The sequence below is a fragment of the Columba livia genome, chromosome 8, assembly GCF_036013475.1.
Source record: "Columba livia isolate bColLiv1 breed racing homer chromosome 8, bColLiv1.pat.W.v2, whole genome shotgun sequence".
Taxonomy (NCBI): domain Eukaryota; kingdom Metazoa; phylum Chordata; class Aves; order Columbiformes; family Columbidae; genus Columba; species Columba livia.
Genome location: NC_088609.1, coordinates 12,088,384 through 12,099,062, shown reverse-complemented (window position 1 = coordinate 12,099,062; position 10,679 = coordinate 12,088,384). Strand labels below are relative to the sequence as shown.

The 10,679-nt window shown below is 42.5% G+C and overlaps 1 protein-coding gene across 16 annotated transcripts in view; it reads left to right on the top strand.

Annotated features, from left to right (window-relative positions):
* NFIA (nuclear factor I A) overlaps positions 1-10,679 on the top strand; it is a 348,817-nt gene that overhangs the window by 18,569 nt on the left and 319,569 nt on the right. The gene's annotated exons all lie outside the window — the stretch shown is intronic.

The following is a 10,679-nucleotide window of genomic DNA, read 5'->3' as shown; positions in this document are numbered from 1 at the left end:
TGAGATGTAAATCTGTGCTTTCAAGCTAAAACAAGACCATATTCCATAGAGAAGGTGTTTTTCTTTTAAGGAAAAGGCAAATAGAAGGGAGAAAAAAATGCTAGTTTTAAAATCCATTTGTAGTTTTTGAAGGTAACCTTGTAAAAACATTGGTTTTCATTAATCTGGTGTACAGAAGGCATCATGTAACTTGTATGTTGTTTGGGATTTTTTCTTAATTACACCGAATTGAATTAAACACATCCAGGAAAAGGGTAGAGAAAAATGTAATATGGCATTTTAAAACAAAAATATGTGTCTTTTATTGGAGTTAAAGCATTGCCTAAAGCAGACAGCTCATCTCTCACTGACCTGTCATTTTTGCCTCAGGTACATGTTTGGAAACCCTGTGTGTATTATCACTGTAAATAATAAGGTTGTCAGAGGCAAGGGAATTGGCACATAGGAAATTAAGCTACTTATTCCCAGAGCAGAAGATTTGGGGCAGGTCGGCTACATCCCCGTCTCTGCCTCCTACCTGTGCACATCAGAGAACTGCGGAGCAGCTCCAGCCTCAGGTACCTGCAGTTCACAGTCACAGGCAAAAATGACTAGAAAGATTTTAAAACGTAAGAGAGGAACTGTATTTGTAGTTATGTTTTGGGTGTGTGGAAAGGAAAAATATTTTCAAGCCAATCTTAATTCCTAAACTAGTGACTGAAGGAGCAGGCAGAAAAAACGCGTATGTAAACACACACACTTGAATGCACACACACCTTACATAAAATTACTTGTACCATCTCATCATGAGTCTTGGTGTGACCTATTTCAAGAAAAGTCCCGGACCTCAGATCTGTACACGAATATTAGTAAACATTTGCACTGAACACGACGTCGCATACAAATAAAAGTGACTTTCTAGTGCATGTCTTTGCAAAAGGAAGCACATGAGTACAGTAAATGCCAGCATTCCGAAATCTAAAAATAAAAATTACAATAAAACAAGCAAAAACCCCCAATCTACACTGTGTTTTAAAGTCATCTTGGTATTCTAGGGAATGTGCATCATAAATTTTGAATAGATGGGATTAGCAATATCATGAAGGGGAATCCCAAAGGTCCTATCTTCAGCAAGGAAGGAATCTTGTAAAAGACATTAACAATAAATCCTTTCATAGGCCTTGGCACTTGGATGTAACTCCATAGATTCCCTGTTCAGTTTTCTTACGAGGGAAGAAAAAACAGGTCCTTTTGGGCTTTTGATTCTGTGCTCTGGTTTTGTGATCCGAAAACACCATATGGGTGCTTTCACCTTTGTTTTTCAGCACCTGCAGCATTTGGCAGATACACAGCAAAGCAGAAGCAGCAGCAGAAAGCATGATATTACTGGGAGAGGGAGACGCGATTCTGAACTATCTGTCCTCTTGGGGCAAGCAAACAGCAGAAAGCAGCTACGGTGCCGTGCCAAACTAGTCCTGTGGGACCATGCAGTTACAATAACTAATTTTTAGAATAGCCTTTTTCATGCTACTCTTGGTCTTTGCAGCCTTGTCCAACAAGAGACTCAATTTTCAAGGGCAAAGCTCTAGAAGTCCAAGATTGAAAACTTCATACAAGAGTTACAGTCTTTGGACATATTGCAGTTAAAGTGTGTGTGGGTTTTCTGTCCTGCTGGTGAACAGTTAATAGAATAATAGGTGAGTCTTTAGGAGTATAGTGATACTCTTTAAAGTGCCTTGGGTGTTTTAATTCTATGGACAGCATGTGGTCACTGCAGCTGGAGAGATGCTTCTCAAGGAAACAGAGACACCTTTAACACTTCTGACTTGGTCTCCTGGCTTCTGATGAGTCAAGTCCACACACATTTCACACCAAGGTAACTGACTGTATTTCTCTTCACCTTAAAAAAAAAATCCTTATTCAAAATCAGGGTGTTCCAACAAATGCTTTCTACCCAGCTGTTAGTGTTGAATTTATTAGACTTCAGGAGTCCTTCAGAACAGGTTCATCTCTCTTGCTCTGTCCTTTTCTGTGGTCTGCTCTATGGCAACAATGGGATTTGGGTCTCTGCAAGACTGAATGAAGGAAAACTTCAAAATATATTGGTAAAAATCATGAAGTGAGCCACTTCTGCTTGGCAGGGAACGGCAGTCTTCAGTTTACCAACGGAGAAAAAGGGGTTAATGGATTTGTTTGTTATTGAACACTAGTTTGTACAAGGCCAAGACTCACTCCATCACCACATCAATCCTTTGTAGACCCTTAAACATCTGCAAACATGTTGTAAAAGGTGAATTATGATCTTGACATCTCTTCCTACTTTGCCCAGATCCTTCGTGTCGTGAACTTCAGTGACTTGAGAAAGATGGTTCTTCTGTCTTTGTACCTGAACCGGGAAATAGATTTGTCTGGTTTCTCTCAACTCAAATGAGTATCAAGGGAAAATATAAACCTATTTAGAAATCATTTCTCATCAGGACACAAAGAGCTGGCTGAGATCAGAACTAGGACTGAACATTATCTCATAAATCCCCTGGAAGCTGTGACCAGTTGTTACATTGGTGTCCCCAGCAGGCCATGAGCATATTGATACTGCTTGAGAGTGCTGGGAGGGAGGTGAAAACCAGCTACAAAGCAGTCTGAGTTTTGCAAACCTTTTTTCCACTTCAAATGGAAAGGTGCTGCTGCTCCCAATCAGACTTTCCAAAACAAGGACATGGCTTGGCCACAATTGAGATGGATTTAGTCTCCCAGAAAAGTTGTTTTCTCTGCTGCCATCTGACACAGGTGGAGCCAGTGCCAACGTTGCAAGTGCAAATTACAGCCAATGTGATGCGGAATATCTTGTGCACGGACCTGTGTAGCTGTGTAATTGCTTGGCATGTCTTTGGCCCTTTGCTGGTCCCAAGTGATAGGTGTGTGAATGGGTTTGTAGGAATAATAATTCTCGAACTTAGAGCCAACTCTTTTCCTCCCTCCATTACCCTGCTGGAAAAGATTTCACAGCAGTTTGCGTTCGTTGCAGAAGAGGTGAAGTTAATCAGAACTTTGGCTGTTGCTCCACTCCTAGAAGAGGCTTTTTTGAGCTGCATTTCCATCTTCAGAGCAACAGAGCTCGCCTCACTTTTAAAATGAAGTAAGAGAAGAGTTGAACTGTGACAAAGAGAAAATAATGGTTTAAGATCTGGATCATCTGGAACCTAAACTAATCCACAGAAACAAATCCATGGACCAGAAAAAAAAAAAAGATGAAAATCAGAATCACATATGAGCAGGAATAATTCTCCTCCCACCTCTCGAGGTTCACAGAGAAACGTGTGAAACTGAAAGGGCAAACCGTGGTATACATTTCGCTCACCTGTTGCGGCGCTGAGATCAGTGATACACTGAGCTTATGGAAATGAATCCCAGGGATTCACTGCAGAGGATAGTGAGGAATATTGGGTGCTTTGTGCACTGAGGTTAAATGAGCATTTAAATAGAACTTTGGAACACAAAAGGAAGCATAACTGTAAAATGTGAGAATGAGTACACTATCCTGATGCACACTCGCTTCCAGAGCATCAATCACTTTTTTCTGCCTTCTTCATGAAATAGATCATATTTTCCTTTCCCATTCAGTCTTTTGAAAAGGGATTTGTGCCTCCCCCAAGCCCCGGGAGCCTCTCATCACAAGGGCAGACCATTGTGCTCCCTTTGCGCCTGCCCTGAGACAAACCTCTTGCCTTCCAAATGGACTCAAGTGAGGTGGAGTCCGGGGTTCAACAAGCTCTGCAAGCCCCAGTGCTGCTCCCTGGGTTTGGTTTTGTGGGTTTGAGTCTAATCTCTGAACTTTATGTCGCTTAAGTGTAGATTCTCCCTGTGGTTTAGTACAAGCAGCCAAAGGTTGAATTCATACTGTGTTCTCACAGGTGAAACTTCACTGACTTGTGCCAAGCAATATATCCTGCATGTTCCCAGTTTACATATTAAATCTATGGGGTAGAAGTGGGCAAAAAGTAGGAAATCTCCAATTACTTATGTATAGTGAGAAATAACATTCAGTGGGTGGATACATTTTCTTACTGAAATGAGCTGTCTTTCCTTGAAGGAACATTTAAATAAAAGGGAATAGTTTAAAATATAAACTGAAGTAGAAAAATTCCCTTTCCGCTTTATTGCAGAAAATATCACTGATATTCCCCAGCAGAACATGAATATGTTATCATTGAGTTAAAACCATTTGCACATATAGATTTTGACCTTTCTGGAGTGCAGAATTTACAGTGAACCATTTGTTCACAGAGACTGAACAAAATAATTGAGGGTTTTTTTCAGGGTGGGGAAAATGCTTTGTAAGCAACCAAGAAGTGTGTTTTGAAAGATGAAGGTGAGACTGAGCAGGGAGTTGTCAGTAGTGAGACACCATAGTCTAACTTATAATAAAAAAAATAATGTTTCTATTGCAGCACGTTACCAGTTAATGTGTGGAAATATACTCACTTTTGCCATGTGCTCACTGCACACCCCCTTTACTCCTTACCCAGCATTATTAAAGTCAGGGACTATTCTTTATACTCTATTTGTACAGCAACAATCACAGATGCCTTCTGGTCCATTCCTCAGGGTCCTAAATGCTGCTGCGGTAAATGTAAATAACATCACTGAATTTCAGAATCAGTTGAAGAAGTATTTCATCTGCCTGAGGAAAGAGCTGGACTTATCTGGATTCAAAGAACCAAGTTTCTATTACCAGAATGCAAACCAAGTGGAAATGACAGTCTGCCTTTGGAGAACCCCATTGACCTGTAAGATGCTAGTTAGTTAATTTTTGGCATAAATAGAAATACCTTTCATTGGTAGTGTGCTCATGTTTCATACAGCAAGCCAAAAAAGAATGTTTGCGATCTAGCTAGGAAGTTAGAAGTGTAAAACCTTCTCTTCAATTAACACCTTCTTTGGGAATGTTTGTTGAAAATGAAAGGAGGACAAACTGGGGAGGCAGCGATTTCTTTACGACTGCTCTGGTTCCTGTGAGTTCTGTTCTTGCTTTTCACAGCTATTCTGGGGGACTCATTTAGTTTATTTGTTCATCACTTTACCCACATTTAAAACATCAAAGATGACAGATCGTGGCTCTGTTAGGATGCTGTGAAGGTAAAACCAGCAGGAAGAGCAGCAGATAAACACAGCAGTGGGAGCAGGTCCACCTCTGGCTGGTGTGTACTGATCAGTGTTATAGTTACATAATTCCGTTAAACTGAGAATGTCAATAAATTATCTAGATACTGTGCCATGTATTAGAGAAATCAGCTGAAATGCAGCTCAACAGTGGCAACAGAAGGTTAAGGTTTTCCATTTTCTTTGCATGAGAGGAGTTATGAAGGACTTGGAGACTCAGTCAGACAAGGCTGAAAAGGTTGTCCTTTGAAATGGACTGTCCTAAAATTGTGTTATCCCCTAACAGGATTATCCATGGGAAGACAGGGAATTGGTACCTTCATCCTATAAAATTACATCCTTAAAATAGCTCCTCTTGTTAAATCACTGGCCATCTTTAGGGCAAAGAAATGATGAGTCAGCTACTTCACAAATTTCTGTGGTTTTATAGGAAGCGGCCACGTGCAAGAACTGGTAGGATGAGGAATAGCACACCTTTATTATGCTAGAACATAGAATCACAGGCTCATAGAATCATTTGGGTTGGAAAAGACCTTTAAGATCGTTGAGTCCAGCCATTAATACAACATTTTCGAGCTCCCTCTGTAGGAATTCAATTTCAAGGCCTGAGAGCCCGAGCAGAGCAGCCCAGCTGGGCCAGCGCCATGGAAGTAACAGTGTCACCCCAGCTATGCGTCCCTGCGGTCCATGCTCCGGTGATTGACGGGTCCTTGGGATCCATTGTGACCTCACCATTCACATCAATGGACATCCTATAGGAAACCCCAGGGCTTCTGTCACGCTGACGCCCTCACAAGCCCATCACAAGTTTCGTGTTGTAAGTACTTCTCTTTGAAGCTGCGATTCCTCTTTCTGTGGCCTCCCCCATGCACAGTTGTTTTGTCCTCCTGCAGTGTCACATCAGCAGATACATTGCTCTGCGATCTTTTTTAACACACCGCAAGGCAGTGGAACAACAGGGCTTTGCAAATCAGCAACTGTATTCCCGGTCTCTTTCATCTGTTGTTGTTCTATTTCTGACCTTGATTGTTACAAATTCATCTTTGATATATTCCCAGCCTCCCTCTAGAGTCATGGTAGTAATAATATCAGATGCAGAGAAGCAGGAGATTTGCTTTCTAGCCCGAACTCTGGACACAGGACAATGTGTTTGGACACAGTAAACATGAGGCACTCCATCTAACAAAGAGTTCAGTACAGAGCATGACAAACGGGAGCTGGTGCCTTAAGCACAGGCTCAGAATTAGTGCTGCAATGTAGATTACACCATCCAAAACTATGACGAGAAAGCAAAGCTCAAGTAGAACAAGTAGTGTCATAGAAAGCAGAAATTATTTCTTCTTGGGCCAGCTGGGGGTTCTGATCTCACACCCAGACTCGCTGTGGCCACTGACCCCGGCTGCCGAGGACATCGGCCAGTGACTCCAGAGCGTTTCCTTTGCTCTGCGGTCTCTGTCCCAGTTTCGTTTCTCTCCTCCGCTGGCAGCAATCCAGGTGAAACTGTGCATTCCTCCCTCTCACAACTGATAAATGCAGAGAAGCTTTTTATTTCATTTTTGAATGGTTTCAGCACAGGGAATGGTACCAATAAAACAGTGAAGCTCCTACCAAATATGACATAATGATTCTTCAAGGCTGCATCATTCCCTTCCTAGACAGCAGAGCAGTTCTGGGGCTGTCAGCCCATTAGTCTGATGGGATTGTCACGATAACCAGAAAAATACAGTCAGTCCTGCCTCAGAGAGAAATTCCTTCCTCTTGAAAGAGCAAATCTTTCTGTCTCTTACGTGCCCAGAGCCGCAAGAGGAGGTAACAGAAGGCAAAGCGGTTCCTACAAATAGAAGTCTTTATCATTGTAAATCAACTTAGTGAGTAGCAATCGACTTCTTTGTCTCTAGAGACGTTTAATAAAGTACCCCGCAACCTCTTTGTCATCCATTAGTCACCAGATATTGGACATCACATTTTAAAAGCACCACTTCTTTTTTTAAATATATAGCCTATGAAAGATCTATATTTTACCTCTTTCTGGATGGACACATTAAAAGGATATTCTTCCCACTCTGGATTGAAAGTACTAAGAAAATCCTGTTGTACATGAAGAAAATGTAAGTGCACATTTAGCCAGGGTTTTGCTTTCCTTTTTTATTTCTAATAAGGCAGACACCGCCAGCCTGCTCTGGAGGCCAGAGCATCCTCCAGAACAGTTGCTGAAATCCAACCTGTCCAAGGATTTAGGGAGAAATGGCACTACGGAGAATAGGGAAACCTGTTGTTTCCCTTCATAGAATATTTAACAAAACCTACAAGCTAACAAATAGATTAAAATTTATCAATTGCTGGAGTTCATTAATCTGCACATCCTGAGGACTAAGAGCGTTTTCTTGCTTTTAGCTGATTTGCCACAAACCTCTGGTTTTGCCCATGCTGCAAACAAGTTCTTGTGGTAAGAGACTTCACTCCTCAAAAGCAGGAACTGCCTAAGTTTGAATATGTCACTAATCTGAGCTTTGGCACAAATTAAAATACAACCCAAGTTGTCATGGAGACAGAGCAAAACTTGAAAGACAAACTCTAGAAAGTCCAAAACAGTCATATACCAAACACAAAGGACATAGATTTAATTGTTTGTGTTCCATCTCCTGCTTCTCTAGTCAATGTCATGATTTTTTGGGGGACTGATTCATCATTTTTACAATGATATTGCTGCTGTTCTCACCACAGGGCATTATTTAAGTGAGCACTTTGTTGTAGGACATCTTGTATCCCTGTGTAACTGGACCCTGACTCCCCGTGAAACTTTCCGTTTTTAGCTGTTCTGGCGGCTGGCTGATGACACCAGCGATTTCCTCCTGGACCAACTTCTTGCACATTCCTAACTCTGCATCCCAGCGTAAGACTTCAAAGATGTGTTTCCATGGCAGGGCAGGTGAAGACCTTGCTGACACTCTGCGATAAGTGAACCATGGTTTTAGCTGAAGTTCGTAATTTTGTAAAACAGTGAGTGTGGACGGGACTTAACTGAATGTCTAAATGTGAGGAATGCCTTCGTTGATATTTGCACTTTTCAGTAAATAGCTTGATATTTACTGTGACAGAGTTTCATTTCTCTGGAGTGCTTTATTACATGCCTTTTATTGGCTTTTTGAGTTCAGATTCTGTGACTGGTATATTAATTTTATTTTTTTATTCTATTTCCTCCTTCTATGTTCTGCAATTACACTAAATCAGCCTTCGCCGATCAATAGTAGCTGCAAACAATTTGCCTTTCTCTGCACATACAAAATCTGTAATAATGGTCTTCAAGTCTTTATAGTTTCTTTAGTGGTGTTAAATTTATTATACGTTATTAGCATAGAAAAAGGAGCAGTAACGAGTGGGGAAGCAGGAGCCAGCAGTAGAGCCAGGATGAGGGCACCGGGTACCCGGGGCAGTGGGCATGGCAGATCCTGCTCCATGGGCTGTGCAGGGACAGGACAAGCCAAGGAATGCTCGGCTTCTCCTCCCCGGGGCGGGGGCACAGATTCTCCATATTATCTTCTGTAGGCTTCAAGCTAAGTCTTGCTCCTTTTATTTACGAAAAACATTTCAGGTCATTGACTGGAGTGAGGCCGCTCATATGGGTACAGGAAACAAGGCTTTGGTCTCGTGACAACTTTAAAGCCCCAGGATTGATGTTGCTTGCGTCTCTCAGATATGTTTGCAAATGTTGACGTATACTCCTAGGTTTTCACTCATAAAGATGCTGCGTGTGTTTTGAGGTTTCTAAGAAAAATATTTTTACATCACTTTCCACCCTAAAGGGCCGTTTGAAATTCACACTCCCAAGGCAGTGAAACAACACTCCAGGTTGGGTTTTAACCAGGAAAAAGCAGGAAGCCAAGTTTTAGTGCTTGGCTCTCTCAACAGTAGGTGATTTTGAAGACAGCTTTGGTGTCAGCTCTGAATATCCCATTTTGTACTGGTCCAAACAAGACTCTGACTTTTTTTTTTTCACTTTGGCTTTACAATATTTAATTCTATTATCTGGAGGAAAAGAAAAAAAAAAGCAGACATAAACTTTTAATGGAAGTGCATGAGAACTGACACGTCAGGAGCAATTACAAATACATGCTATATAGCATAAATCTGTAAGCACTCTTCATGAACAGGAGGCTTTGGCCCGCTGCAGTTAATGGCCTCAAACACTCTTGTCTGCTGGTAAAAAAAATATTTTGTTTGCAGTGTGATGTATAAGCAGAAAATACACGTTTTTTTAGTATGACTGTGAATAGGGATTGAACCCCCCACCTTCCTCCCTGAAAAGCGAGGCCTCCTGCTTGAACTTCAGAGCTGCTGGTATGTCCCACGGAGGTCCCCACTCATGACGTGCTCCACCATGGTGAGCTGCGGCGGGAGCAAAGCTCTGCAGCTCCAGCGTGGGTCACCCAGGGAGGGACAAGATGGGTCCGTGGTCCCCGCAACCTGCATGTGTGCTCATGAGTGATGGGTCAAGCTGGAGCGTATGACTTGGAGGCAACGCTTCTTTGAGTCAAAAGTCAGAAACACCCGTCCTCTCCAAGGGGTGTGCTAATGCCCAGATGGATTTGTTTGCTTCCACTTTTCCCGGTACTTAGCCTGACTTCTGTTGTTGTAAGTAGTACTAATTAAGATCGCTATGATTGCAATGAAACACGATTCTGGTGTAGCAATACCATATGTTACCAGGGGATTAGGTATGGGTGCTATCACCGCTTCTGTAACCGCAGCACCACGTCCTGCTCCCTGTAGAGCCACAGCGAGATCTCAGCCCTCATGCCCCTGGGGCTTGGCCACACCAGCACCAGGGAAGTAGCTGAGCTGGATTTGGGACACAGTTCTCTTTCTGTTCTGATAACTCATGATATTGCAAGAAAAGCACTCAAGAGATGTTTTGAGTATGAGCCAGTGTAGGTTTGTTGGACCTAAACCTCCTGGGTAGATGACAAGGGAAGGGGTTGGGCTGTGCTGGATGGAGTAGAAAATCCAGAGCTTTAAGGGAGGGAGAAGTGTGTCCCTGTGCTGTGACCGCCAGCCGGCACTGCAGCTTTCGGCAGGGGTGAGGGTTAGGCTTCCCACCGAGAGGAGTTCAGCTGGGAAACAAGGAATTAATGAACCGCGGCTCCATGTGCTCCCACGTCTCACAGCTCCCTGTGCCACCCTCGCAGCCTCTGCCATGTTGTGACACTTCCAGCGTGTTGGTGTCAGGAAGAATTTGACCAATTGTTCCTGATACTCATTGTAATTTTTCAAGGTGAAGCTTCTCTGCCACTTTGCATACACCTCTCAAGTGATCATCAGAGTCTTTTCAGCCAAGGAGAGTCTCTCTACTTTGTCCTGTAAAGCTGCTATTAAGCGAGACAAAATGGTTAACATAATATTGTGCAGTTCTGTTTCAGCCACAGATGACAACAGGACTGGGAGAAGGGAATTGGATCCTGGTTTCCTATAGGATGGAGCAGCATTACTGTAGCCCTTCTGAGCTCAGGGATGTAATTACAAAATGGGTCTATAAACAAAAA